The following is a 15893-nucleotide window of genomic DNA, read 5'->3' as shown; positions in this document are numbered from 1 at the left end:
AATGCAACATATGTAAAGATCTCCATTCAAATGTAAGGGAGTAAACATACATACCTGACTGATTTAAATATTAAGGTTAAGACCCTAAAAAAAATATTTATATAAATTTACCTCATTGATTTAAATATTAAGGTTCAGATCCTACAATATTATATATAATAAAAATGTGGCTGATGAATTTAAATGTCAGTGTTAACACTCTGCAATATGATATTTTATGACTATACCTGATTAATTCTAATACCTGAGTTAAGAACCAACAATGTTATTGTTATTTTTTAATATTAATTTACCAGACTAATCCAAATGTTAGGATCAAGACTTGACAGTATCATATATTATCAACCTCCATCAACTGAATGGATAATGTGAAAGTGTTATATTTATTTCTCGCAAAAAAATGTCATCAAAATGTTTTTTTCTGTCCAAACTATCTTAAAATAATGCATTTTCCACGGAAAATAAAAGGAATAGCGGCCATGTTTTCATTTTGAGAAGCTTGCAGCAAGCAGTCACGTGACCCTTTGTCAGACCCATAGAAAAGAATTGGGGGAAAAAAACGTGAGCATCTCACAATTTTCAGGGCCAAATTGTGAGATTGTAACGTTTTGCATTGTGGACCAACGTGACTATGACACAATTTGATGTGAGACTGGGTTGAACAAATAAGCTGTTCTTCAGTACAGTAAAAACAAACTGAGTCAGTGGAGGAGCCGGTGACCCTACATGCCAAATATGATCTGTGAAGGTTGTAGAGATGTCACATGCTTTTTTGAAGTTGAAAAAAAAAAGTGCTGCAGTTGACATAAAAACCCAGTTAAGGTGGAAAGTGATCCAGAGGCCATAAAGGGCAGCTCAGGAAGAAGACACCGTCACGATAAAGTCAACAGCTGCCCTGCTTTACTTGGTGGCATTTTTGACAGAGGATATGTGATGAAGATGTGTTGGGGAAGGGGCTGTTCATGGTCACGCTGGTCATGTTCCAACATCTTAATGTATGTTGGCATGCATGAAGAATAAAATCATAAAAGTCGGACCTTGAAGGTCCATTCCGGGGACATGTTGTGTTATTCATTTTTTGAAGAGAGGCACAACAAAATGAAATTCCTGTAGATATTCAACTGTTTTCTCTTGAGTAAAGTTCACCATAGAATGTAGAAACAGAACATATTTTGGCATGAGTGCTGAACAAGACGTATACTTTCACCAGATTTTAGATAGTTACATGACATACACCTTTAAATAGTCATTAAGAAATGCGCAAAAACTGAGAAAAATCACACAGGTCCATAGTTTGCTGAGATCTTTTGCTGGTAGTACAGTAGCCCCTCGATTTACGACATCCTTGACCTACACATCACCATCTCCCATAAATTTATGAAGAAAGCCTTGCTCCATCATTCCAACGTATGGCGTTTGTGACAAATTTTGTGCGGATACTAGTTGGCGAGTGGAACGGACGAAGATGTCTTCACGCGGCGCTATACGAGAAAGACGGCTTTGTTTACATTCGCCAGTTGTATGCCACATTGGGTTGTGCTATATTTGCCTTTCTCTTTTTTAAATTTATACTGTACAGTGTTTTAATGTCTAGATTATGATTTGATGATGTGTTAGCGTAGCTGAGTGACATAGGTACTTATGTACGTATGCGAGTACCGACTTACAGTGAAAATTGCGTTGCGCTGTAGGAGTGGAATTCTGACATAAATCAAGACCCCCCCTGTAGTTTTGCCTTTTCCCTACTTGCTTCCTGAAGCAGAAGAAGCCAGGAATAACTATGAAACCAAAAGGGAACACCACAGATGAATAAAGAAGTCGTCGTCTCAACCAACAGCTGACAAGAGTCCATTTAGATTCTCACCATCCCAGGCCTGTCCAACTCTGCAACAGCAACCCTCCTATCAAAACACCTTAAATACTCTGATTTCTGTTTCCTGCATGTGCATATGGGTTTCTGTTATTAACACAAAGACATTATTACCATGGTTATAATCACATCATTGCTAATCCACCAACAAACGGCCAGCAGACAGACTGTTTACAGCTGAGTGAGAGTGGATCTGACGCTGCAGAGCAAACCAGAAGGTTCATTAGTGTTACTCGAACACAGAGGCTTCGTAATCAGATTCTCAACTTTACTGAATTCACAGACGAGTCTTATAACCAGAGCCTTATATCCATCCCACACACTGCTGGAAACCTGCAGAGCTCTGTGCAACCTTTAGCTCACACTACACAGGGGTGTAATGGCACATTAAAGGAAAGCACAGCATCTCGCTGATACAGTCACATGGTTATGCAAGGTGTCATCAAACGGTAATGCTGACTGGAAACTTTCTCTCAATGGAAGTTCTCAATTAGTCATTTCTTTTATGTCCCAAAGTGGCAGCAAATAATGAACTTCAAAATTCACTGTGGCAATGTTGCGTTGTAGTTTATCAGGGCTGTCAATGCAGAGATTATCTGTCTCACTGAAGGTATGATGGGTCTCTTGATGCATATTACGCTGTGATGTAGTGCGTCTACGAGGCTACGCAATTTCATACGCTTGGATTCAGACAGACTGACACCAAAATATTAATCTTGTCTGCAGAGCTGCGGACTTGATTACTTAGGTTTGGACTTTGTGTCAGACTTAAGTTCCAAAAATCCTGGGTCCAGACTCGACCTCGACTCCTGTCAAGCTGGAGATGCATTCAGTATGGATGAGATTTGGCTCAAAGTCAGAGAAACATCCAAGTTTGCCAATTTGGTTTAAACATTCAAGCCGCAGAGCGTTAATATTGAATTATTAGTGACAAGCTTTGGAAAGACCTAAAGATCAACTCGCAGGTTGAATTTTTCACTCCATTTCTTCTTAATATATCTAGGAAATGATTGTTAGAAAAGTTAATGCGATGGTTTTATGTGTTTTATGAGACATAACGGCAGAAATTCAGATGAGAAAAGTAGATATTTTGAGCAGTTCTCTTAAAAGCATCACATGAGTGAGTCCTTTCCAGGAGGTGGTTGTGAATCTGAGCAGCTGTGATTTGAATTTTGATCTTTTTTTTTTGGTAAAAATTGTGTCTTTTTTCTGGATGTACAAACTCCAATCCACATATTTCTGACTGCAACTGTCAGGCCCGGGGGTGTTTTGTTGAAGTGAAGAGAATGGATTTCACTGCTGTATCTCACTCACTTTAAACAAGATTATTATGTTGTCTGAGATGTAACAAAGTTCCTAACAGGATGTCTACTTCTGTGTGAGACGGATCTCCGGTTAAACTCCACACATTAGCAGCAGCTCCTTGTTTTGGTGCGACAGATCAGAGATTCAGCTCGATGAAAACACAGTCTTCTTTTATGTTTGCAAAGTTCTAAATGATTCATTCTTACCTTTCTTTCTCTTAAAAAATGGCAATGGTTGGTTTTATGTTAGACGATGCAACAGACCAGCTGATAGTCACACATCAGTTTCTGTATCAATACTTCTTGTGCAGAACAGGTAGAACAAAATGCAAACTAAAAGGTATTTCTTTGTGCTTTTGTTCTCTAGTGAACAACAGCTAATTATGTCCTCAGTAGCTAGAGTTTCTCTCAGGAGATATTTCCTTCGGAGGGAACCCTGCTGTGTGATAAATGGAGCATAGACCTGCAGAGTCACACCTTCATGTCAGACTTACTAATATCATGTCTGCAACACTCCAGCAGGGATTTCATGATGGTTCCACTTCACAGTCTATCAGGCAGAAGAGAAAAACAGCTCGAGTGGATGTGACTCTGATTCACCTGGCTCATGGCGTACAAGTCGGTTTGGATTTTAGCCCTGACATGTGAGCTACAATTCCTGGATGAATTACAAAAAGGAACATATTTTTCAAAGGGAATATATGTTAAGGCCTGGTTAATTTATTCATTCAGCCTGTAGTCTTGCTTTGTACACTTGTAATTTGCGCTCCTATTGTGGGCTTGTTGTCTAAAAGGTCACTGGATTATAAGTTACACTGCTGGTTTCTCAAGTATCCGGGAAAACTAAGGTCAAATGCAGAGTAGTAACACAATCACCCATCAGTTATCCTCCACTAGTGTATAGTGTAAAGGCTGGTCAATAGAGGGCGCTAGGGCGCCGCCCCCTCTGTCTCACATCATGTAGAGTCACAGCCCTTCCTTTAATAAAACGTTTTTAAAATAACATTTACATGTATATCATATGTTTTTAACGAGCAAAATGGATAATAGAGCCTGTAGAGAGTTACTAAAATGTATAATTTGTAATAAAAAGTCAGATTAGAAACGTCATGTCCGGCCAGGGAGCACTCATCTTTCCCCTTTGACTCTCGTTATAACTTTGACATGCGCAGTTCGTTCCTCTTCAATACAAGAGATAGGAGACCTCAGGGCGCAGGATGACAGCGCCCTGCTGAGCGATCAGAGCGATCAGAGGGAGACCATAGACATATATACGTAGACGCCTCATTGACTGCGGCTGCCCACTCGAGCGATGTGCCTGCAGCGCCGCCATCTTGGACCGGGGCCAGCCGAGGCAGCGGTGCATAGAAATCTATGGAGGAGAGAGGTACTGCTGAATCTAAAAGTGGAATTATTCGCCGAATTTTGGACCGATTGCCAAACTGTTTGATTTTTAGAAACGTCACACATGTAGCTACTATACAAGGTGCTCGGATATTTTTTTTACAATGCAGGTTTTGCCATACTGCTATTATTACTACTGTTAATAATAATTATTATTATTATTACTACTCTTAATATTATATCAATTATTACTATTATTACTGCTATTATTACTATTATTTTTATCATTATTTTATCATTATTATTACTGTTATTATTACTATCATTATTACTATTATTATTGTTATCATGTGTATAAATCACGTTCTTTGGGAAAGCTTAAACGTGAGAAAAGTAGCTAGAGATAAAGAATTGTCTACAACAAAAATAGTTCCATCATAAATCAGGGCTATTAGATCAATCAGATGCTGTATTCTAACCCACCAATTACTGCAGTAAGTTGCTAGGAACGCTAGATTCATAACATCGAATTTTAAACAAAAAAATGTCTCAGATTAGTTATTTCACCGGTAAGCAGCTGTGTAATACACAGGATGATGCAGAGAGCTGGTTAGATCATGGGTAGAACCCAGACACGGAGCTGAGGGGTTCTATCCGTCTTCTCGGCATTTATTTCACTCTAGCTATGACAACCTGCTAACAATATATTATTCCTTACATACATCTTACATGTGAAAAGTAATTCCACGAGCTCTTGTCTCCTTACAGCGCTCATTAGAGCATCCATAGGCTGAACAGAAGTCCGGCATCTAAGTGTTGAGTGGCAAAACCAGCATTGTAAAAAAATATCCGAGCACCTTGTATAGTAGCTACACGTGTGACGTTTCTAAAAATCAAACAGTTTGGCAATCGGTTTAAAATTCGGCGAATAATTCCACTTTTAGATTCAGCAGTACCTCTCTCCTCCATAGACTTCTATGCACCGCTGCCTCGGCTGGCCCCGGTCCAAGATGGCGGCGCTGTAAGCACGTCTCTCGACAGCCTATGATGCGTCTACCTATATATGTCTATGAGGGAGACAGCCTGTCTCCCTCTGATCGTTTTACACACCACCGTCCATGGGGTGGCAGCAGAGAGCGAGCAGAGAACACAGATGTAGAGGTGCTGGCTTTAATCTGTAAAATGTGAGGATTTACTTTTTTAATCAAGTAAATAGAAATGTTAGTTGACACAAGTGGCACGTTAGACTGAAAGCCTTTTGATTTTCATATGTTCTGAAAACTGAGGAATTACTGTTTTTCTTTATTTTCATTGTAAATATTTAATGTTAGTTGACAGAAGCACTTTGGGCTCAAAGCCTAAGATAAGATAAGGGACAAGGTACGTTTTATCCGTTTGATTCCCGGCTATAAAAGACACAAGCAGAAACAAAAAACAAGCCGTTTTTTCGTTTTTTCATTTTGAGCAAAAAACAAAAAAAAACAGGAAACGGTTCGTTTTTTCGTTTTTCGTTTTGAACAAAAAAAACAAAAAAAGAGGAAACGGTTGGTTTTTTCGTTTTTTCGTTTTCACCCCCAAAATGAAAATACGACTCAATATTCCGTTTCATTGGTAGGCGGGGCTTCGGAGCCTGCCAGTGCACAATAAAGCTCCTGCCCATCACAATAAAGCTCCTGCGCTGGCAGGCATAGACAGACTGACTTTCATTGTATTGCCTGCCCCCACTGCACTTCCCCTAACTCTAAATCAAAGCAAGTCGTGTACACAGTAATGACAATCATAACCAGTGGTGTAGTCTAGTTTTTTCTACTGGGTATACTCCAACCTCATAAACCAAAGCCAGGTCAGGTTCTCATATATGTGCGCGTGCACTCACACGTCCACGCGTACACACGCACACACACACACACACACACACACACAGCAGCAGCTCCTTTATTTCAAACTACCAATTAGATACTTATAGACATTATAGCGTCAGCAGCTCCTCCTCGTGCCATCAGGTAGACCTGATGTTTCCTCTCCATCAGGTAGAGCTGATGTTTCCTCTCCATCAGGTAGAGCTGATGTTTCCTCTTCATCAGGTAGACCTGATGTTTCCTCTTCATCAGGTAGAGCTGATGTTTCCTCTTCATCAGGCTCCCTTTCCTAAACTTTAACCTTATCTCCAGCTGTAGTGTTCCCTAAAGCGGCAGTATTCACAGGACAAGCAACAGGCTTATTAAAACACTGAAATAGTTTCATTTAGCTTTGCTTTCTTTTTCTTATTTTTTCTCCACTGACTGATGTTGGGTCATTAGAAGTTCTAGACTCATGTCCCTCTTCTTCTAAGCCAGGGGTATTCAGCTAAAATTCAGAGAGGTCCAGTCAGCAAAGGTCCAGAACATCATAATGTCTAACTTGAGTTACTGTGATATATGCTGATGTAACCTGGTAGTTTTATTAGAGTCTGCCTGTTATCAAAAACTGACCGTCAAATAAATTCAGTACGGTTCAAAAACATTTAGACATTTATTAATAAATAACTTATATGTAACTGTATATCTTAAAATAAAGTGCAGAACTTAAAAAAGCATGACTGAACAACCTGAATCAACTTCTATACATCTTTAACAATAATTAAATCTCATAAATGTAAACATGTGAACACTTTTACATTTTTTTCTGTCTCATATCACTCCCCTAATATCTCTGCAGCTTAATGGGAGAGCTGAGCTGCTGCTTGTTTGAGTCGTTCTCAAAACATATTTTGATTATGTTCATAGTTGAGAAAGCTGCCTTACAGCTGTTTGCTGAGCCAAACATGGTCAGCATGTGACCACAGTCTGTCCTCTAGAGATGTATAAGGCACAAAAGATACGGTCCGAATTTCCATATAACCACTTAAAAATGCGCAAACACATGTATTAGTATGTTTTTTTGACATAACGTTCACTTTTCTCTGTGTCAGGAAGCGGTGAAGCTGTATGGGACGGGGGAAGGTGTCTGGCTGAGAACAGGGCTCACTAAAGGCCGACCGCGGTCCGGATCCGGACCCAGACGCCGTCTATACGGGTGTAAATTTGACAGGTCGCTTCTATTTTACCGGTGCAGCTTTCCAGTGTTTATCATTGGTCCATCAGCTCAGAAACACACAGACCAATTATGTACGAGTTCAGGCATCCGACGTGACGCTACTCAGCCAATGACGTCGCTGAATCGCATCGCAGCTCTGCCTTCAAAAAGCAGCTGAGAGATGAGGGACAGAGAGGACAGTAGTGATGGAAGTTCGGCTCTTTTCAGAGAGCTTTTGGCACTGCTTCCAAAGAAAAGCCGGTTCTTTCGGCTCCCAAACGGCTCCTAATTTATTATTCTTTGTAGTCTCATGTTTTTGCCTAACCTGGCAAATATGAATCATTTGTGTTTTGACAAACTCTTTTTCATTCAGTGTTTTTATGAGAAGCCTTATAATTGACTCATTTTGTACATTTGCTCTGTTACAAAAACAGGTATTCTTGCTTTTGTTTATTATTTCAACCAAACTTTTTTTGCACAAAAAAATAAATGAACAAAACTCTGCACATGAACCCACAGAACCAGAACAGAAACAGAACCAGACTCAGTATTCAAACAGTATAAATGTCCTCAGAGCAGGCTGACATTTAAAAAAAATCAGATGGCTGAGCTTGGATGGGCTGATACATTTCTTCTTTCAGTGAATATCTGCCGTGTTTTTGAGAAGATTCTCTCAGATGGAAGAAGTTGTCTCTCCTCCATCACCTTCACCAGGTGGGGCAGACTGAGGCCTTGTCCTGCTCCAGCTCAGTGGGTCATCTGCTGGTTGGATGAGGGCTTCCTCTAGATATGATCCTCCATTACCACATCAGCTGTAGGATTTCTCCTTGCAGCATCTCCTGTAGCTCTTCCATCAAAGAGCCTCCACACAGCAGAAGTTTGAGGTTCCTCCTCCACTTGGTCCTCTAATGGTGGAGGTGTCAGGCTGCTGCTCTTATTCTCTGAAGTGTCTCATCAACAGCTCTGTTGTCACTGAAGGCAAGCTTCTTTAATCTAGGATCCAGTGACATGTATTGTGCTGGGACAGTGTTAAACTCCATACTCCATTAAATACGTTGGGAATACGGCTCTTCAGATTCACTACAAAGCATCGGCTCTGAGAGTCGTATCTTTTGTGCCTTATACATCTCTAGAGGACAGACTGTGGTCACATGCTGACCATGTTTGGCTCAGCAAACAGCTGTAAGGCAGCTTTCTCAACTATGAACATAATCAAATATGTTTTGAGAACGGCTCAAACAAGCAGCAGCTCAGCTCTCCCATTAAGCTGCAGAGATATTAGGGGAGTGATATGAGACAGAAAAAAATGTAAAAGTGTTCACATGTTTACATTTATGAGATTTAATTATTGTTAAAGATGTATAGAAGTTGATTCAGGTTGTTCAGTCATGCTTTTTTAAGTTCTGCACTTTATTCTAAGATATACAGTTACATATAAGTTATTTATTAATAAATGTCTAAATGTTTTTGAACCGTACTGAATTTATTTGACGGTCAGTTTTTGATAACAGGCAGACTCTAATAAAACTACCAGGTTACATCAGCATATATCACAGTAACTCAAGTTAGACATTATGATGTTCTGGACCTTTGCTGACTGGACCTCTCTGAATTTTAGCTGAATACCCCTGGCTTAGAAGAAGAGGGACATGAGTCTAGAACTTCTAATGACCCAACATCAGTCAGTGGAGAAAAAATAATAAAAAGAAAGCAAAGCTAAATGAAACTGTTTCAGTGTTTTAATAAGCCTGTTGCTTGTCCTGTGAATACTGCCACTTTAGAGAACACTACAGCTGGAGCTAAGGTTAACGTTTAGGAAAGGGAGCCTGATGAAGAGGAAACATCAGCTCTACCTGATGAAGAGGAAACATCAGGTCTACCTGATGGAGAGGAAACATCAGGTCTACCTGATGGAGAGGAAACATCAGCTCTACCTGATGGAGAGGAAACATCAGCTCTACCTGATGGAGAGGAAACATCAGCTCTACCTGATGAAGAGGAAACATCAGCTCTACCTGATGGCAGGAGGAGGAGCTGCTGACGCTATAATGTCTATAAGTATCTAATTGGTAGTTTGAAATAAAGGAGCTGCTGCTGCTGCCTGTGTGTGTGTGTGTGTGTGTGTGTGTGTGTGTGTGTGTGCGTGTGCGTGCGTGTGTGTGCACGCGCACATATATGAGAACCTGACCTGGCTTTGGTTTATGAGGTTGGAGTATACCCACTAGAATAAACTAGACTACACCACTGGTTATGACTGTCATTACTGTGTACACGACTTGCTTTGATTTAGAGTTAGGGGAAGTGCAGTGGGGGCAGGCAATACGATGAAAGTCAGTCTGTCTATGCCTGCCAGCGCAGGAGCTTTATTGTGATGGGCAGGAGCTTTATTGTGCACCGGTGGGCTCTGAAACCCCGCCCACCAATGAAACGAAATATGGAGTCATATTTTCATTTTGGGGGTGAAAACGAAAAAACGAAAAAACGAACCGTTTCCTGCTTTTTTTGGTTTTTGTTCAAAACGAAAAAACGAACCGTTTCCTGTTTTTTTTGTTTTTGCTCAAAACGAATAAACGAAAAAACGGCTTGATTTTTTGTTTCTGCTTGTGTCTTTTATAGCCAGGAATCAAACGGATAAAACGTACCTTGTCCGTCCTAATATGACTTTCATTTGAGTATATTTATTATGATTGTTAGTATAACTACATATAATGCTGCACATACGTGGCATTTATTTTATTGTATGTTACACCAGACGTTGCAAGGCAGCACATTTGCATTTGTAGATTAGCCTGAGAAATAAACTAAATTTATTAGAGATTCCCTTATTACAGTCCTCCATACCTAAACCATATCTTTTTTCTTTTGCAGATGTACTGTCCATTCTGTGGATCTGTGCTTGGAGCTTCTGATGCCTTTTGCTGTGCATGTGGCAAAAACATAACTTTTTAAAAGCATGTCAAAGTGGAGACACCTGCTACTGATGCACAAGTTGATGTTGCACAACCCAGCACCAGTGCAGGTAAACGGATTCAGGATTTTGTAACACAAAATGATTATAAGTGGGCTTGAAATGTTCGGATCATGCTTTTGTATACAAAATCACTTCTAAATATCACTAAGTTATACCTTTACACTTTTTGAAGGTAGTCACCTTTAACAACTAACATTTCAAAAACAACAAAACATACATAATACTACCATTGGAATGACTGCTAATACTATCCCAATTTAAAAGTACTGAAAAGCAAAAAACGATTTTGACATTACCCATGCCATTTTGAGTAAGAATATCTCAGTAACTACAAATATAACCCTGCTGCTTTTTTGTACAGTGATAGACGACAGATGGAACTGTCTTGCAGAAAAATTTGGGGTCTCTGGTACCTGTCCCACATTGAGATTTTTGCCCCCCAAAATAGCCAATTTAAAATCTCGTCCAACTTTGGGAGCTCATATTTTCCAAACTGAGGTACCTAGAAAGCTCCAGTTTGGTAAGTTATCACACATGTTTGTGTAGAATGGAACCCAGGGGTGTTAGAACACTTCTGTGCAGTATTTCTAGTACTTTTAAGGTCCCAAACTCCACTCGTGAGTAGGTGTCTCTTGATTTTTTTTTAGCATTTTTAGCAAGCCCCCACGGCCTGCAGAGTGTAGGGAAACACCTGGGGATGTTTGTGGGGCACTAGCTACATGCAGAGGCCTTGTTTACCAACTCACAGCTCTCTGGTATGTCTAGAGGCTGAGAAATAACCACTTAAAGATGCAAAAAATGCTGGCGAGGCTTTTTATAGCCCAAATTCTGAAAATTTCAGACCCCCACAACTCAGAAACTATTTGAGCTACAGGCCTACAATTTTGCATAGAAAGTATTTTTGTGACTATCTAATGGCATGCAAATTTAGGACTAATTTGAAAATGGTGCGGCAACCACCATCTGGTGAAACCACACGGAATGACCCTGACAATATTCAACATGTTACTGAATATCAATGCTCCTGTCACCTATTTTATTCAGTAATGACATGCAAGACCACAATGTCCATCCATCCATTCTCTATACACCGCTTTATCCTCAGGTCGCCAGTCTGTCACAGGGCTACATATACAGACAGACAATCACACTCACATTCACACCTACGGGCAATTTAGAGTAACCAATTAACCTCAGCATATTTTTGGACTGTGGGAGGAAGCCGGAGTGCCAGGAGAAAACCCACGCATGCACAGGGAGAACATGCAAACTCCATGCAGAAAGATCCCAGGCCCAGGCTGGGATTTGAACTGGGGATCTTCTTGCTGCAAGGCGAAAGTGCTAACCACTACAGCACTGTGCAGCCCAGACCACAATGTGTTCATTCATTTTGAAGGTTCTGTTAAGACAATAACTGTGACCACTAGATGTCAGCAATATGTTGCGTTCCAACTAATACACACTAAGATCAGACAGAAGCAGCATTGTAGGGCATAAAGAGATGTAAACTGTCCATGTAATGCTCAAAGTCTTGTTTGCTGAGACGTAAATATTCTTGGTTGACTCACATTGTGTGAGTTAAAACTTTTTTTTTTTTTTCACATTTTATCATTCAAACATTGTGGGATAAAAAAAATGCAGCTAAATGTATAAATGCAAATTGAAATGTCTAATTTTATGCACAGTTTGTTCAAGTTCACAGACAGAAAAATGCTGAAAACAGTGAACACACTGATTGAATTTTGAAAATAATTTTTAACATTTGAAAACAAATACACTGTGAGAAAGATCAGGACTGTACCTGAAGGTGAAAATGTCAATAAAGCAGACAGTGATTTTAAAAAAAATGAAGAAAGCAAACACAAAGATTAGTCAAATGAGATAGAAAAGTGGACTTTGGTCAGATTCATACATCTTGTGTTTGTTGAGTTTTGAGCTGTGGCACTTTATATCTACCCATACCTGTTAAACTTGAAAACTGCAGCCACGTGTCCTACAGTAGTCAAGGTTTGAAAGTGTTTTACTTTGAATTAAACACAGCAGCATGTGATTTCTGTGATTAACATCCACCAACAGTAACACAGTCATCACAGGAAGCAGCTACTGTTGGGACTGTTGTCTTCACAAGTTTCTCTCCCTGCAGCCTGCTGGTTTCCACTTGCCATCTGTGACTCAACCAAAATAAATCAGTGAAAATGTCCTCAAAAATAATTTAAAAAAACTCACGAAATTAGAGAAAACAAGATTGCTTTATGGGCAGCACAGTGGCTTGGTGGTTAGCACTTTTGCCCTGCAGCTAGAAGATTGGTTTGCACCCTGGCCTTCCCTGGATCTTTCTACATAGAGTTTGCATGTTCTCCCTGTGCATGCGTGGGTTTTCTCCGGGTTCTCCAGCTTCCTCCCACAATCCAAAAACATGCTGAGGTTAATTGGTTACTCTAAATTGTCCGTAGGTGTGATTGTGAGTATGATTATTTGTCTGTATTTGCCACCCTGTGATAGACTGGCGACCTGGCCAGGGTGTCCACTGCCTTCACCCTAAGTCAGCTGGGATAGACTCCAGCACCACTGTGACCCTAATGAGGATTAAGCGGTCTATAGATAATGGATGGATAGATGGAAGATTGGTTCACACGTTTCCACATGATGGAGGCATCTCTTGGTCAATTATTAACATGCACTGCGAACACAAGAACAGCACCACTGGATAAAGACTAAATGTACATTAACTAAGAGTTGTATTTTTATGTCCTTTGTCATGCACATGCAGGTTCAACACACAGACACACACAAGGCTGTCTTTGTGTGATCATTTGGGAGTATAATGTATTCTCTTATCCCTTACTCTAACTAGGTAAACCTAATTCTACACCTCCAAATGTCTTCCACCACTTGGTTTTAAGAGGAGTCTTGAGCGGTCACATTGAAACAAAAGTGTAAACTACCACCAAGACACATTATGATCTAATCACTTGCAGAGGGAGTCTGGGTTGCGTTGCGACTGAAGTGATAAACTGAGGCTTAAAATGCAGTTCCTCAAATGGCCACTTGAATCTCTCTCCAAAAGTGAGTCAATCCTCATAGACTACCATGTTATAGCAAACAATTCTACAACAGAAATAAACATGTTTACAGCCTGGTTCAAAAACGCTATTTTGATCTCTATAGGTAGCTCACCTGTTCAAGTCAACGCACAAGTTAAAATTTTATTATGCTCTAAAGTTATGCAGGCTGTTGATGTAACAGTAAAAATGTCCTTTAGTATTGACACAGATGTAAAAGGTGATGTGTCTCAGCTGTTTACCTGTGTTTGGACACTAAAATGCATTTTGAAACCGGACAATGACACACACACAAAATCACACTCATATGTTTTATTGTCCAGGTTGGTTCCCTCGATGCCACAGTGAATGATGAATTACACGTGTGCCGTGGACAGGAAGTGTGGGTGTGTGTTTGTGTGCAGGCCTCTAAACATGAGAGTTAACTGAGTTTCGTAGGGATTGTACTAATTGAGTGAAGGCACTCTCAGTTGGTCATAATTGCTTCATTCAGTCCTCCCTAGTGATTGTATCTTGCAGAGTGTTGAGGCAGCACAAAAACGCTCGTGGACTGAATCACGGAAGTGTGTGTGGCGTCACAGCACTTTGTCTGTGTGGAGTTTTATGACCCGACCAACCTTTGTTCTCTTTTTTCTTCCTTCTTGTCTTTGCTCCCAGGGTGTCATTCAGAAATTTATAAGCCTTGTTTCCCTTTTACTGTCTGCCTCTATCTCTGACGTCCACTACAAGGTACAGATGAGTCAAATACTCTGTGTCGATGTAGGTCGGCCAGTTACCTAGATTGCGTGCATTCAGCACCATAGGCAACAAATACCAGTAATAAGACAATACATTAATAAAACCACTGACTGGCCTTTAGGAAATCAGAACATCATTGTAGTTTAATTAGAGCATAGACATTTACATCAATTGCAAACTTAGGTACTCTGGCGAAGGCATAAGAATGTGCTCTGACTGCTGTCATAACAAAGCGGACACTTATTAGACATGGCAGCTTGCAGCAAAAATAATGTTGAGACTATATCACTATATTCTTTTCAACACCACCAAACTTCATTGACAAAAGCAACTACAGTATATGCCTCAAAAAACACAGAATCTGCTGGTCAGGGGTTTTCTAACATATTAAATGTTAAAACTCTAGAGTCACGATATAACACAAACAAACTATCCAACTGAGAACACCAACTCTCTACTTATGCGAGCTAAAAATACAGTTTTTCGCAAAGGAGTCTGGCATATAACTAGAGTAATACAACAATATCAATAGCTTCAGTTCTCTGTCAGAAACGGCTAGTCTTTGTGCTGTATTTGAAATGATTCACTGCTATTATACAGTGTACCACATTTGCTATCTGAAATACAAAATTTTACTAACAACCACACAAGATGCATAAATGGCCCATGCAAGACTCAATAGGCATTAAAAATATGTCAGCAATGTTGATGAAATCTGCAGTCGCCATGACAAACTGAGGTCAGTACAGAAAAACCGCAGCTGCCATTACAAAAACTACAAGCACAACAGTTACAGGTCATATTTGGTTATAACTCTCGAAATTCTCTCAAGTCCCCAACGCTCCCCTCTAAAGTCACTTTTCAATTTCTACGGCATCAAATCCTCCCCTGTCCTTCTGTGTAGGGATTATGAGGAATGATGTTCATTAAAAGCCTTAACAAAATAAATATTGAAAAAACTATTTTGAATAAGGGGCTGCACAGTGGATTGGTGGTTAGCACTTTTGCCTTGCAGCAAGAAGATCCCCAGTTCAAATCCCGGCCTGGGCCTGGGATCTTTCTACATGGAGTTTGCATGTTCTCCCTGTGCATGCGTGGGTTTTCTCCGGCTTCCTCCCACAGTCTAAAAACATGCTGAGGTTAATTGGTTACTCTAAATTGTGAATGTGAGTGTGATTGTTTGTCTGTATATGTAGCCCTGTGACAGACTGGCGACCTGTCCAGGATGTCCCCTGCCTTCGCCCGAGTCAGCTGGGATAGACTCCAGCACCCCCGCGACCCTAATGAGGATAAAGCGGTGTTTAGAGAATGGATGGATATTTTGAATAAAAAACAAGGACTTGATACAATACAGTTTTGAGAAACATTCTGTTCCAAACACGCTGTTGTACTTGTAGCTGCTACAAATGTGTTTTGTCTGTTTTCTTTGTTACAAAACCAAACCTGGAAGTGGCAGATTCACACTATGATGGAGCTGCATTGTGTCACTGAAAGGTGTATCTGTCACTATCAGTTATTTTTATCATGTTAGAGGAGAGCTTATTTTAGCC

The sequence above is a fragment of the Acanthochromis polyacanthus genome, chromosome 19 (assembly GCF_021347895.1).
Source record: "Acanthochromis polyacanthus isolate Apoly-LR-REF ecotype Palm Island chromosome 19, KAUST_Apoly_ChrSc, whole genome shotgun sequence".
Lineage (NCBI taxonomy): Eukaryota > Metazoa > Chordata > Actinopteri > Pomacentridae > Acanthochromis > Acanthochromis polyacanthus.
This window is presented reverse-complemented; position numbering follows the sequence as displayed.